General features: G+C 43.8%; 1 pseudogene; it reads right to left on the reverse strand.

Moving 5' to 3' along the window:
* Positions 1-4,485: 4,485 nt before the first annotated feature.
* Positions 4,486-5,166, reverse strand: LOC112916520 (protein MIS12 homolog; annotated as a pseudogene).
* Positions 5,167-15,449: the final 10,283 nt, after the last annotated feature.

Genomic DNA, 15,449 nt, shown 5'->3' on the forward strand with positions numbered 1-15,449 from the left:
CTGTGAACTCTCTTGTCACTTCAGATTCAACAACTTGTTCTCTTGAAATAGAAATAGCTGCTGGTTTTGTGGGGGTTCCCCCCCCTCCCCTGCCCGGGTCAGGCCCTTTTCTCAGAAATGCAGTTAGTTGCCTATGGAAAACTGACACTCCCTAATGAGTCCTTACCAGCTGTCAGCCTCACAGCAATAGTCATTATTCTGCAGGCTTCTTGCTAAATTCCAATGATGGTCCCTGCCAGAGCCCAGGAACACAAGCGCGCTGGAGGTGGCGGGAACTCCAGAGCTCTTTGGGTGGTATTCTCTCCCCTTCCCTCAGGAGGACTTGCCCTGGGAGGCTTCCAGGCAGCCCTTCCACAGCAGATGTGTGGAGACTGGGGAATGTGAATAGATGTCTTGGGCTGAGCTTTAGGGCTGTTCACCCGGATTTGAAGAACCTGAAGTGCAGTAAGGGACTGAGCTGATAGCTAGGAAGAGACACCAGCCTTGCCAAGAGAAAAAAAAAAAAGCACACAAAAGCTTGTTAATATGTAAAAAAACGCCTTCACAAATGTAAGCACTCCCATTCTTCTTCAGTATTATGATATGAGCAAGAGCCTTAACACACAAGACACCTTCTGACCAAAGCCCTCAGCTGGGAGTCCAGAGCTCAGCTATGGTCTTCAACACTTTATTCTACTGCTAACATCCTGTGTGACACTTCAGTTCATTTGTCTGGGCCTCAGACTTCTCACAGCTGGATATTTACTTGTGCTCACCACACTTCCACAGTTCAGCAAATTACTCCTTGTAGAACGTGTCAATAGTCAATAGCCTTCGAATAGCATGTATGGGAAACGAATTACAATTATTGGCAAGAAGGAGAGGGGGCTATTTCCAAGTGACTTGAATCCACATGGATGTCAGTTCTTATTTTGTGGAAATGTGACCAAAATAAAAGGCCAACTGGGAAGAGATTATAACCCCCTCCCAGCCTCAGTCCATTTGGATCCTCTGGCATCACAAGATAGAGAATCCATTTTTCTAACTCATTTGAGAATTTTCCTTGTGCTCTGTTTCTCTCTCTCCTCCTTCTCCCAGACTCAATGACTTCAGGGGGTGGGGTTGACCAGGACACCTGGGAGATGCCTGGGGGTGTATGTGTGTGTGTGTGGGGGGGTGTCCTAGTACAGTCAGCTGCTGCCTACAGCTCAGGCCCAAAAGGGTTTAAGCAAATAGCATGAGATGCCTATCCCAGAGGGCTGCCCCTCCCAGGCCATTCCATCGAGGTGGAATCTTGCCAGTTCTTCCCAGCTGGCTCTGAAATCCGATGCCTCAGTGATTGATTTCACCATCTGACTCCAAAAACTTGCATACTGGGGTAAAACGCCAGCTCTCAAGAGTGTGATAATCCACACTTCCTGGTAAGGTTTCCAAATACCACTCTTCCTGGGTCTTTTTCTTACTTGGTTGTAGTAGATCTTTCTCTTGAGGCACCCTTCAGTGTTTGCTATGATGAAGTGGATTTTGTGCTTTTTCCCTTGGTGTGCCTGCAGCACTTCGTGCAGCACTTTGTTGTCACAAATCATGGTGTATGATCATTATTTGTGTACTTCTCCTTCATTTAACAATGATCTCCTGAAGGGTGGGAGTTGTGCCTCATTTTTTCCTGTATATTCAGCAGCAAACAGCACAGAGTTCCTTAGCACATAGTAGGTGTTAACTAAATGTCATTCGGATGACTGCTTTGCATGAACTACATCAGGGCATTTGGGTGACTCTCCACGAAAAATGAGACCACCAAGAGTCAAATTTTTTTTTTTTAAGATTTTATTTTACTTATTAGAGACAGAGACAGGCAGAGGGAGAAGCAGGCTCTATGCAGGGAGCCCGACACGGGACTTGATCCCGGGTCTCCAGGATCACACCCCGGGCTGAAGGCAGTGCTAAACCGCTGGGGCACCAGGGCTGCCCAAGTCAAAATATTTTTAAAACTACGTGGTCTCAAGGTAGCAGTAGAGGAAACACTATGAGTTCAGAGACCGAGTTAACTTTTGGTATTGGTATAATAAAATCGTTGGTTAAACTGGTTTCTTTCTTACAAATAAGACTCCAAACTCTCCTAAGATAACATGGAGTAATCCTTGGAGGCCTTAAGCATGTAGAAGGAAAAAACCTGTATGCTTATTTATCCATCTATAATTATTTGTCAAATGAGTAAATGAATGAAAAATGAATCTTTTAATAAACAGAAGATACATAAATTCCCTTTAACTTTCTTGGAGCTCCATTATTAAAAGAAATACCCTCCCTTTAAAGGCAATAATACATATAAACATAGTAGGGTGTATGGCACCTAAATGTTAGCTATTTTGATCATAGCAATGTAGATAACGAAGTGGCATGCTTCCTCATCCAGCACAAATCACAGTTCATGCCAAGAACTCCCCTACCCTTTTGTCAAAAGCAAATAAAAAACAACTTGAAAAATTCTCTAGTTAAATACAGAGAGTGATTTGTTGTATCTGAAACCCATTTTGTTTTGTAGTCTTCATTCTTCGGGAACACCTCACACGGCAAGGTGAGAGACATTACCTTCAACTTAGAGACGAACAAATCGATGGTTTGGTAGAACTTGGCTCGATCTTAGGTCCCAGTCTCTTCAGACACCTAACCCTGAGTTGGCAGTCCATTAGTTTTTCCTTTTACTTCTGCCCCATTCCCTTTGCTTTGCACGGAGCTTGATGAGGATGGTGCTACAACTGGCTTACTGAGCCCCAGGGTCTCCCAGAAGGTGGGGCTGGATGATGGGCTGGATGAGGGAGAAACGGGGGACATGGCCTGCTTTCAGGATTCACTGTGCTCTTCAAAACTCCTCAGGCCATCTGGCTGGTCAGGGACCTGGAGAGGGTCCGACATTTCTCATGTTTTCGATAACCCTGGTGAGTCAGGCCAGTCCCCTTGCCCTTCTCTCAGGTAGTGAAGACAGAGGTCCATGATCTACGCTAGTTTTCCTTCTCCTTCCAAGCCTAGATTGGGTACAGGGTGGGCCTCCCTGCCTGCCTCCCTAGGGAGGCATGGTTTCTAGGCAGTTTCTGGCTTCACATTATTTTGGTGGCCCCACGTGGGGGCACATGAGCCATGCCCACTTTAAGGATTGTTTTGCTACTTAGGGCAGGAAGACAGAGACAGACTGACAAACCTTACTGGATGCAGAGAGCCACCATCTCCAGGGCAAGATGGGAACTGGAGTAAGGCAAGTGAGGACAAGCCACATCTGCACAGGGTCTGATCCCATCTTTATTTAAAATTTTGATATTTCATTTATTTTTATTTTTTGCGTTAAAATCTTAATCATCTTGATTACTGACTTCTTTGGCAACCCCTTACATTTTGACCAGGGCAATCGTATTTGAGTGACCGTACCATAACATCAGTTAGCTGTTGAATTGTTGTTTAGATGCTCTCAGGACACGTCAAAGCCCTGGCACGTCTGTGTCACTGCAAACCATCTGTTTGGACTTAACGTAGATAAAGCAACTGTGCCCGGCACTGGCTACAGGCAATAAACCAGTCTAGGTGTCCTTTCTTCCACCTGAGCATGGAAATGTCTCCAAGCTTGAGGGATTCTTCTCCACCATGAGGAGTACATTTAAAGTGAATGTGGTAGGTCAGCGGGTGGTGATCTCTTCTGCCCCAAGTGGAAGGGTTGATTTTCCTTCTGATGGAAGGAAGATGTTTGTATTCCCCTTTGGGCTCCCTCGGCACTTTGTCCCAGACTATAGCTCTTACTCTGCTTGTGTTCACACATCCAGCTTTCCCGACTGTAAGTTTCTCTATGCAAGGATGTCGTCTTACATTTCTGCATAGCACTGTGCACCGTGCCTGGCCCCCCAACTTGCTCAGTAAGTGTTTAGGGAGTGAAGGTACAAATTAGGTAGGGTTTCTGACTTACTCAAAATGCTTTTGGTTGGCATGAACTTTTTGTACCAGAAATTCTTTTTTTTTTTTTTTTTTTCATGATCACAGAAAGCATTTATTTTAGGAACGAAAACAACTTCTCTCCTCTTTACTAAGGATCACACGGGTGGTGTTTCTCTATTTGCTTCTTCCCATCGGCTAACTTGCTGTGTAAGGCAATTCGTGGACAAGAGCAGGCCACGGGTGCCGGCGCCCATCCAGCCATGCAGTGGCTGGTTCCTAACGAAGCCGCCCACTTAACCTTTTTCTCATTTGATTGCATCCAAAGAATAAGTCAGAAGGATCAAGGTTACAAGGAGCCCCTGATCAAGGAACTGCTTTTACAGATCTCTCTGCAGTCTTAGTGCCCGGCGACATGCTGCTGGACCAGGAACCCCTTCCCACCTGTGAGAGGTCTCTAGGGAACACGGGCTCCAAGGATTAGTTCAGGGTAGTGTAGATGCCCTAGCAGAGTGGGGCCAGACAGAGGGAAGTGCGGAGTACAAGAAAGAGCCAATAAATTAAATCCCGTAAGACATTCAGTTCACCAGAATATCATTCACATCAATCCCTTCCTGTTCTACTTTCTGACGGGTTCCTGTCACTACTTAGAAATTACAGTATTTTCATTCTCTTGCCTTCCCGTTCCACAGTGTCCCTAATAGTCTGTAGTTTTCTGGAGTTCTGGACCAGGAACACCAGGCTTTCCCTGAAATCACTAGTCCCGTGATCTCGGCCAGCATTTTCGAGTTCATCAAACAAAACCAGTGTCTGCTTAAGTTGGGCCTGCATAATTTTTTGTTCCTCTAATTCTGCGAGAAGGGCCTGCTTAGCGCCTAATTCGGTCTTATACTGTAACTGTTCAATTTCCTCCTGGAGGAGCCGGAACCCTTCCTCACTACAAGGATGCAGCTCCTGGGGTTTGTCTTCCGGAAGCAAAATGTTTGGGGGAATGTGCAGAATCAACTGTAAAAACAGCTGCTCCATTTTGTCAAAAAGGTTATCGAAATGTCCCTTCATGAAGCCGAGGAACTTGTCTGCGCATTTACGAACCTGGACGGGGCTGATCTCACAGCCTGGGAGGTCACCTAGCTTTTTCAGAATGACCTATTCGACGGCCTGCATCACTTCAAACAGGTAGTCTTGAAATGCAATGTAGATTCTCAGCATGCAGGTTTGCGGTGTGAAGCCAAAGAACTGGGCCTCATAGGTCATCGGGTCCACAGACATCTTGGCTTATTTTGTTTGGTTAATTCTTTTTTTATTTTTAAAATTTTTATTTATTTATGATAGTCACACACAGAGAGAGAGAGAGAGAGGCAGAGACACAGGCAGAGGGAGAAGCAGGCTCCATGCACCGGGAGCCCGACGTGGGATTCGATCCCGGGTCTCCAGGATCGCGCCCTGGGCCAAAGGCAGGCACTAAACCGCTGCACCACCCAGGGATCCCTGTTTGGTTAATTCTATGAAAAATCCGAGCAGGCATGAGGGCGACGACACCAACCGCGCACTGGCTTCCCGCCACCGCCTTTAAACCAGCACCTGCAGCTGCGGAGAGCCAGAAATTCTTTTTTTTTTTTTTTCCAGAAATTCTTTAATAAGTCAGAACCAAGGGCTTGCTGTGAACCCTAGCTAACTCTTGTTTCCGATGCTTCCATTTGTGAGAGCTTGAGGTACATCAGGTCTAGCTGTTTAGGGGAGTCTTGGAATGCCTGTCACTTGAAAACATGATGTTAGTGACTAAGAGCCTTCGTGAATTAATCAGGACCTTTTGGGTTGTAAGCAACAGACTCCACTCAAATTAGCTCAAGCAAAAAAGAGAACGAGCTCAAATAACAGAGAAACCCAGGGATGGATATCAGCTCCAGAGGCTGAAATGATGCCGTCAGGACCCCATCTCTCACTGCTGGTGGAGGTGGTTTCCAGCATCCTGAGGCTCACCTGCAGCCTGCTTTCTGCTCCCAGCGAAGAAGAGGTTCTTCATTGAACTCCACCAGAAAAGTCCTGGCAGAGACTGTCTGGTCAGGCTTTGGTCACTTGCATACTTGTAAACTCGTCACTGGGGGCACAGCGAATGGGCCACCACAGACAGGCCTGGGTCACATTCCCACACGTGTGGTGGAGAAGGGGCCGGGAGGGTCTGCTTCCCTCGAGCCACATGGCCCAGTGCCCTCACGGGAAGGGGAGGCTCCATGAGACACAGATGAGGGTGATTCCAAGCAGGCAGAAACAACAGATGCTCACTATACTTGTAACATTGGATTTATTCATTTTCCATTTAATTTTCATTTCTGCATTCAGTCTTGCCAACTTCTCTTAAGTCTCAAATTAGGTTATTATTGGAGCAGTTTTTGGGTTGATTTTAACCTCTTTTTTCCCCCTTTGGGCAATTTTTTGTAGGCTTTTCTTGAGGTTTTCTTGTTTCCACCCTCCACCTGTGGTCTGCTTTGCTTTATTTACCAGTTTCTCCCTTTTTGTTCTTGGCTCAAGGGTTGGTCTTCAACATCAGGGTGTATTTTGGGCTTATGGTTATTAATAGCGTGCACATGTGTGTGCGTACTGTTGTTTCCGATCTTGACTATTGTCAAATGTCACCTCTGATGGCTTCTAGATGGTTCCAATAAGCAGGCTGCCTCACTTCATAGGGCTTACTCTGATAAGCCCCACTGGGTGGGTGCACATAGCCTGGGTGCTTATCAGGGGGTTTTGGTGAAGGCACACCGATTCTTCTGGGTGCGCACTGTGCTCACCCCACCAAGCATTTGCATGTGCTGTTAGCTCTGTCTGAAGTGCTCTGGCCTGGTCAATTTCTACTTGTTCTTTGAGTGTCTAATCAGGCATTACTTCCTCCAGGAAACTTTCTGGCCATCCAGCCTGGGCTAGGGACAGGGTTCTTTCATAATCAACTGGTTTAGCCATTTATAAAGCCAGTTGTTCACTTCTGGAGTCAGTTCTGGTTGCTCAGGTATCTACCTTGAGTACCTATGTTTAGCACCCCATCTCTGAGTTCCATTGTATCTCATGTATCTCCCTAGTGTGCCCTGTGTCACATCGTTTGGTGTTCATCTGTTTACTTTGCTCTCTGCCATACATAGTGAGCTTGAAAACAGGATATGTGTTAACTCTATTCCTAGTTTTAGGAACACAGCAGGCCTTTGACAAAGGTTTGGAGAATGACCCATTCCTTCCACTCAGAGTGCTCAGTGCACACATCTATTAGAGCACCATTGCTCTTTGTTTGTGTGTCTTATTTCCCCTACTGCATTGCACAGTTCCTGTGGTAACTGACAATGTCTTTATTAATTCCTGTTATCTGTCACCTTGCCCAGTGGTATAGGAAGTAGGTGCTAAGTAAGTGTAAAAAAATATTTTAAACATAGATCTCTTAAATTAGAAGGTTTCCAAGTGGCACATTATTATGTACCCTTTTGTTTATATCTGCTGAAGTGCTTACTACTTTAATATGAACTAAACCATGTGACTTTGTCAATACTTGGTTTGGATATTCCTTAAATGTCCCCCGGTACCAGACTGTTAAGTAGCATGGCTAGACTTCTCTTACTCTTGATATTAGAATGAGAACAAACTCTGAGAGACAATGTATACAATCTGGGCAGCCTGTGTACCACACAGCCATAATGACTTATGTCCTGAGGTATGCCTTGCGGAAGGGGCCCAAGTCTCTTGGACTGAGCTGGGGTCTTAAGACCTCAGACTGGTGATGGAGGTATAGGGGGCTGGAGTCTGTGTCCAAAAATGAGTGTAGGGGTAAGGCTGGCATCAAGTCCACATGGAGAGCAGAGCTGGATTCCAAGTAGAGAATCTAGAAGGGAAGGACACCTGGGCTCAGCAGTTGAGCGCCTGCCTTCGGCCCAAGGCGGTTGAGCGCCTGCCTTCGGCCCAAGGCGTAATCCTGGAGTCCCGGGATGGAGTCCCACATCAGGCTTTTCTCAGGGAGCCTGCTTCTCCCTCTGCCTGTCTCCTTCATGAATAAATAAATAAAATCTTAAAAAAAAAAAAAAAAGAGAGAGAGAGAGAATCTAGAAGGGAGAGGAAATGAGGGAGATGCCTGAAGGAGGGTACTGGAAAGACTCCCAGAAGCAACAGGATGCAGCAAGGACCTCGTCACTGCAAACCTGCAATTGAGTCTGTGGGTGGAAAGGGATTATTTGGGGGGTAACGAGTGAGCTCTGAAAGGGATGGGAAGGAGTTAGTCTGTTGGCTCAATACAGTGGCAAGCTGGAGGGCCATCACAAACCCAGCATGTGTGTCAGAGGACACTGTATAGACACATGTATCCTGGGCTAGTCGCCCCAAAGCCTCCTTTTGGGCCTGAAGCAACCAGCAGTCACACTTGGGAAGACAAGCTATAGGATAGGGTTATTGCTCTTCTGTAACTGTTCTGAGTAGCCCAGATTCGGACTGCAAAAGCTCCTCCCCATCCCAGAATGAGGCAGAATCAGCTGAAATAAATATGATGAATAATGGGCCCGAAGCAGTCCAGATAAAGGAGTGCAGATCCGGCCGGTTATGCAGCCCGTGGTTCATACTAGCTGAATGGCGGTGGATGCCCAGGGGTGGTGCTGGGTCAGCGATGGGAGGTGGAGACGAAATTCCAGGGGAGGGGGGTCAGTAGCTTGCTTCTACTTTTTTAACTGAGGTAAAATTGGTAGATAACATTATATTCGTTTCAAATGTACAACACAATGGTCTGATACTTGTATACACTACAGAGTGGTCAAACCAATCGAGTTTAGCAGGATAAGGTATGAAGAAAACAGACTTGATCCACTTTCCTCTTGGAAGGAGGCACTCTCTTTCCTAGCCAGCTTACGTCAGAGTAGAAGATGAGGATTTGATAAAACAATGTCTTTATTTCCTATGTATATTTCTTTGTTCCCAAAAGAACCCTGATGTTTTCATGTTGGGTTCAAAGAAGAGATTGTCCTGGAAAATCACGGCTCCTCTGGAAGGGCAACCAGGACGTGAAAACCTTCTGCTAAATCTTCATCCTGATAAGCTGAGAACTGAATTTCCTGGCTCAGGTGGTTTTTAATTAAAGCAATTTATATTCAAAGAATGTGCGCACATGCAGGCTCACAGAAAATCAATGAAATCAAGAGGGGAAACAGAAAAAAAGAGAACGAATGTGACCGACCAAGAAGCACTTACATGGAAGGGCAAAAAGACATCGTTTGTGTTTACTTTCTGTTGAAAATATTTGTATACATAGCCTCATTTCAGCCAAAATTCTAAATGTGTTGTGCACTGTTTCCTACCCTCTCCCCTCCCTGGCCACCCTCCCCCTACAAAATAAGGCTGAGTTTCATCCCAGATTGAGCATGACTCCTTATTTTTCTTATACTTAAACAAGAACACAGTTTGAGGGCCTCTCGGGACACATGGAATCATTTGTGACCATATTCCCACAACTAACCCAGTGGGAATGCGGTATTAATGAGAATATCCCCTGAAACACGCTGCACAGTTTTGTCATTTCCATGAAGCTTGCTGGCGTATAAATATAACCCCACATTCTTTTATGAAACACATAAATGCAATAAAATAGTTGCTTTGGTTCTTTTCTGGAGGCAGGAGGAGAAAAATGTCAAACTCTCATTGTTCAGTGTTTCTAACAGACCCCTTTTTGTATGACTGCTATGACTTTCCAGCACAAAGTTCCAAACTGCAGATAATAGCTTAAAAGGCTATCTGAACCCATTCTGTTATGTAGATGAAAGGAAGTCTTTAAAATTAATCTATGGCATCTCTGAATAAAAAAGAAGGGCACTCATCCAACTCATTTCCTTGGGCCAGAGCAGTGAGCAAGCAGAAGAAAAATGCCAAAATTCTGCTGCTCGAAAACCAGAGTTTAACATGGCACAAGCACACAGCAGATTAGCAACCAGATTTTTGCTTCTGACCTGTCACTGTTTGGAAATATGAAACAGTGTGTTATTATTCAATGTTATCACTAAATTCGAAGTTAATGTAAGGCATCTGACTAGCGTGTAGTGTAAAGGTTGAGAACCTGTTACACTGCTGTTTTATGACAAACTATTTTATGAGAGATATATATTTAAAAGGAGGTAAGATCATCCTTTTTTAAAAATTGAAAGGCTGTCTATTAGAAGACTGTCTAAACCAAGGGAAGAAACAGAAAAACAAATTATATTTGTCGCATTGGCACAAATAGCCTGGGAACCATGTAGGACGCATCATCCTCGAGAGTCAACTGTATTAATAAAATTGTATCACCAAACTTATCTCTATCACAACAAGCACTGTAGTGAGGAATCAGATGCAAATATGGGCAAAATACGAGACTGAAAGAAATGTTGAGTTAATAACATTAGTTAAAATGGCATCTGCCATTGGGGGCATTCAGGTAAAAAGACTTGAGAGTACTCAGTTATCGGAATGAATAAGCATTTAGGGGGATTAGTTATAAAATAATTATGTAGATCAAGACTGTTCCTTTGTGCAAGCAATAAATGGAAATATAATGAAAATGCAGATATCCTTCACAGTAAGACACAGACACACACAAAACATAAACTATGTAGGGATAGAAATGCACTAGACCTATCTGTAGAAATAACCAGTTTCCTTTGGAGACATGTAAGAGAGGATTCGAATCCATGAAGAAACATGTTCTATTTCCTACCAGTGTAGACATAATACCCTTTAATAAGTCAACCTCCTCCAATTAAGCTTCATTTTTAAACAAATTTGTAATGAGAATGCCAATGGGATTTTAGGGAGAACTTCACAAAAAAATGTTCTAATATTCATCTAACAAAGAAATCCATGTAAGAGTATCTAGGAAAATCCTGAAAAAGTAGAATAATGATGTAGGACTTGCCCAGGCTTAAAAATGTATCACAAAGTTATTTCGAGCAAAGCAGAATGGTATTATCACAGGTATAGATACCTAGGACAGGAATAAATAACATATTTGGTCACTCTATCAATTGAGTAGACATGCTCAAGAGTAAACATACATAGTTGGGGTTTTCCTCCCCAAAGAGGCTTCTCACCTCCCAGGCAAGTAGATTTCTACTGGGCATTTTTTTTTTTCAGTTTATCAACCATGCTGTGGGCCCTGAGGGTAAAAATACTATCGTATTCTTCATTCTCATGCCTGCGCAGTGCCTAGAGGTATTCAACGTTTGATGAGTGTATAAGTGACTATATGAATACATGTGCACTGGAAAGAAAACTTTGAATAATGTTAGGAAGATCCACCAGCTTTAAATCTCTGCCTGAGAGTTATTGGCAAAACTCCTTTCTAAGAGTTGACATTAGAATGATACTTTTTTATTTAACAAACCAAATTGCAGTTAATGCCTTAGGCATTTTTCAAATTAAATTATAGACTGCTTTCACGGAAAAAAATTCATATTAGCCCAAGTGATGACTCAAATTATTTTTTTAATGTAACATTACTGAACTGTAAGCACACACAAAACTAGGTATATACTTTCTTAGGTTTATGAACGTTAAGTAAGCATGATACCAAGATGCATTTATCAATTAAATATCCATACTTATAAAACCAGTAAAATCCAAATGAGCAATAGATGGTATTTTATGGAAACTAAATTGCTAATGTTGGGTTTAATCATAGATGTGTTTAGTTGTTTGACATTTCACCAGTTGACTTGACTCTTTTGATCTTGAAAATGAAGGACCATTATTTGAGGCTTCCTTATGGTCACTGCTGGTATTTTTAATTTTTACAGTTTTTGAAATTTTATCCATTGATCCATCATATTGGTTGTCCAATGAATTCAGTACATTTCCTTGTACACAATTCGTGCACAGTGATGTATACAACACCGAAGTTCGGCACCAAGTCTCCTGGAAGCACAAATGCAGGTGCTGAACTCAATATAGCATTTGGTCACCCAATGGTTCAGAATGCTCTTGTATTACTTTTCTTAGATCATAATCTAAAAGAAAAGGCCAAATTAAAAAATTCTTTCAGGGCGCCTGGGTGACTCAGTCAGTTAAGTGTCCAACTCTTGATTTCAGCTCAGGTCGTGGTCTCAGGGTCATGAGATTGAGCCCCCATACTGGGCTCCACACTCAGCAGGGCATCTGCTAGAAACTCTGTCCCTCTCCCTCTGCCTCTCCTCCCGCTGGCACTCTCTCTCTCTAAAATAAATACATAGGGGATTCCTGGGTGGCTCAGAGGTTTAGTGCCCGGCTTTGGCCCAGGGTGTGATCCTGGAGACCCGGGATCAAGTCCCGCACCGGGCTCCCTGCATGGAGCCTGCTTCTCCCTCTGCCTGTGTCTCTGCCTCTCTCTCTCTGTGTGTCTCTCATGAATAAATACATAAAATCTTTAAATTTTTTTAAAAAAATATATAAATCTTAAAAAAGCATTCTTTCAGAACTTTGAATCTTAGTTTGAGAAACATCACCTTCGCTTATTTCAAGTAGCAATTGATTTTTTAAAAAAAATTCCAGACTAACAGAGGCAACAGGGCAGCATTCTGCAATTGTTGTAAATACATTTTGTGACCATTGATCTATATTTTCAACACCTGTCTCTGGCACGAACCAATCGATCCTCCTTTGGAGATAGGCACTGCTCACCCTCCTCTGCAGAACAAGAAATTGAGGCAGCGATGGCACTCAGGAGCACAGAGAAAATTGTGGTGAAATTTAGATTAGAGGTCAGAGTTGTTTGTATCTCATTGAGAGGGAAAGCAGTGGTAATCGCACAAATTGCTTAGCCTTTGGCTTGCTCTGACAATCACTTAGACTTTACGTTTTTTTCTGCTCTGGCTAAACAGGACTCCTTGGTATCACAGACCATAATGCACGGGGCCTGGTCGAGCACTCGTGCTAAATACATGCTCCCTGCACCTTACCCCTGTGTGTCCTGTTGCAGCCAGAAAGGACTCAATGGAAGCTAATCGCTTGTCTGAGACCATGAGAGCCAGCAGTCAGCCTGAAAGGTGTTATCCACTAATTATAGCCCTGCGAGGGGTGAATGCTCACTATGGGGAGCGACTGTTCTTTCCCAAGTACAGGTGTCCCTTCTTCTTGAGCAGCTGCCAGGTGCTCGGCAGCCTGGGAGCCCTTCAGATAAACAATACCTCAGGTTACCTGGTCTCACCACGGCGTGTGCAGACACAGCCCTCAGGTATCTGGGCATAGACTTGCCTTAGTCACAGCGAGACTACAAGGAATGTGCCTTCAAATCAGACCAAGTCATAACCGCTTCCCCAAATATCAGGGGAACATCGCCTAGCCATAGTGACTAGTGTAACCAAAAGAATTCACCAGAGAACATAGAATTCCAGAGAAACTGTGCCAAGAAGATTCCTAAATAATGTTAAATAAGCTACTGGTTAGTATTAAATAGAGTTTTCCTATGCTTGCAACCTTCCTGCCACTCAGCAGAAAAGCATTGGGAAATAACTTCGGTTCTGCAGTTCTTATTATTAACTTGAGTAAGAGCTGGAGTCCTATTTTTAAATGACCACATTTGACTTATTTGCATGTTTGGAGAAACCTGCCTAAACTAGTCACAGCAAGCCAGGTTGCCCTCGTCCGTAACTTACATTATTATTATTGTTTTCAGGGTCCCCAAGGTAGGGCTTAATCCATTATTAAGAGGGAGTTTGACGTATGATCTTTAATAAGGAGTTCCTTAAATCATGCAAGGTTGGAAAGGCAAATATTTATAAACATGTTCCTACACGCATAAAAGGGAGGACGTAAACCCCACTGCTAACGATGATTATCTCAGGGGCGTGGCATTGGACGGGGTAGAAAATGTCACTTTCTGTTTTATACACTCCTATTGCCTAAGTTGCTTTCATACTGGGCATGTGAGTCATAACTTCAGAAAAACATTGTTTTTATATAGAATAATTTCATTCCCTTATGAAAAAGGTTTTTTTTTTTTTTTAAAGGATTTTATTTATTCAGAAGAGATGCAGAGAGAGAGGCAGAGACACAGGCAGAGGGAGAAGCAGGCTCCCTGCGGGGGGTCTGATGTGGGACTCGATCCCAGGACCTCGGGGTCACAACCTGAGCTGAAGGCAGACGCTCAACCACTGAGCCACCCAGGTGTCCCCCTTATGAAAAATTAAACTGGATTCACACTCAGCCCAGAGCAAGTATGATTTAAGGAACATTAGAATAAGTTGATTTGAATGGGGTGACTTTAGGAGGAACTCGTGGAGACAGACATGATCCGGGGTAGAGCCACTTCTACAAGGAGGAGGCATGTCTCCTCTTGGTTTCTTCTCACCCAAACCCCTGAATTAGAAGTAGTATGAAACCAGGAAGATTACCAACCCTTGGGTGGAACCTGGGCGGCAGCAGACAAGATCCAACCTCTGTAGAATGTGATGCCGGGACACAGCCATGAAATCACCTCAGCCTCTGCCAAGTGTTTCTGTTTTATACTCATGCTCTATAACTTTAGCATTTGTGGGCAAATGGAACTTCCATGGTTACGTTCCACTGCAGAGCCCGATGAACTCTGTGTGTGTTGGGTTGTCATTGAGAAAAAGAACATGCCACCTCTGTGCTGACCTGGCCTGCTGGGGAAAATACTTGGTGTGATTAGATAGACTCATGATCTAATTCTGATTCTGCCCCTAACCCTTTATGGGTCTCAGTTACCTCAATCCTGTACACATGAGAAGATTGAATGTTACATGACCCCTAAAGTCTCCTTTAGTACAAAACTTTATGACCTCTAGAATGGTCCATAAAGCAAGTATTTTGAGTAGTGAGTACCATAGTTTCTTTCTCATTTGTAAAAGCTCAACTTTCTTAAACAGCCCAACTTTAATTAAACCCAGCAACTCAGTCAGATATGTGTATGTCATAAGTAGCATGATATATTGTCAAAGAGAAGACAGCCTACCCTATATTATAGGAATGGAAATGGAGAACCACAAGAAGTGGCTTTTTCATGAAATAAACATGGATTTGGGATTAGGATTTAGTCCTCCATGCCTCAGTGGAGACAAAGCTGCCTTCACTTCTCTCTTCATCAGCAAGGTACCTTAGAAATGAGGGTCATGGCGCCCATTGTCCTTCAAATGACACCTTTGCCCAGAGGCAGAGCTGTGCACAGTGTGGACAGTGCAGAGTGGCACGATAGGTGATGATATTCCCATCAAGGCATCCCTGCTCTCATGTGGGTTCCTGAAGGTAGCTGATGAGTCAGTCAGTCGCAGGCTGTCAGGCATCTTCCTCAGGGAGGTCTTGGGGAGAGTGAGGCCGGGTGATTGCACACGAAGTGCCTAAACTCTTGGCCACTCTATATGTCATGCTCGACTTGGGTCACTTCTAAACCCAATATGGTTTGGTGATGGCCACTCTGTTACATACTATATTGTACAAAATAAGAGAGCAAAGTGATCTTTGGACATCATCTGAAAGGTGAATGCTAACTTGACCACTTCCTCCGACATTCGTTCCTATCTGCTTGTTTCTTCTTCTTCCTCTTTTTCTTCTATACTCTATTTCTTCCTTCT

The sequence above is a fragment of the Vulpes vulpes genome, chromosome 3 (assembly GCF_048418805.1).
Source record: "Vulpes vulpes isolate BD-2025 chromosome 3, VulVul3, whole genome shotgun sequence".
NCBI classification, from domain to species: domain Eukaryota; kingdom Metazoa; phylum Chordata; class Mammalia; order Carnivora; family Canidae; genus Vulpes; species Vulpes vulpes.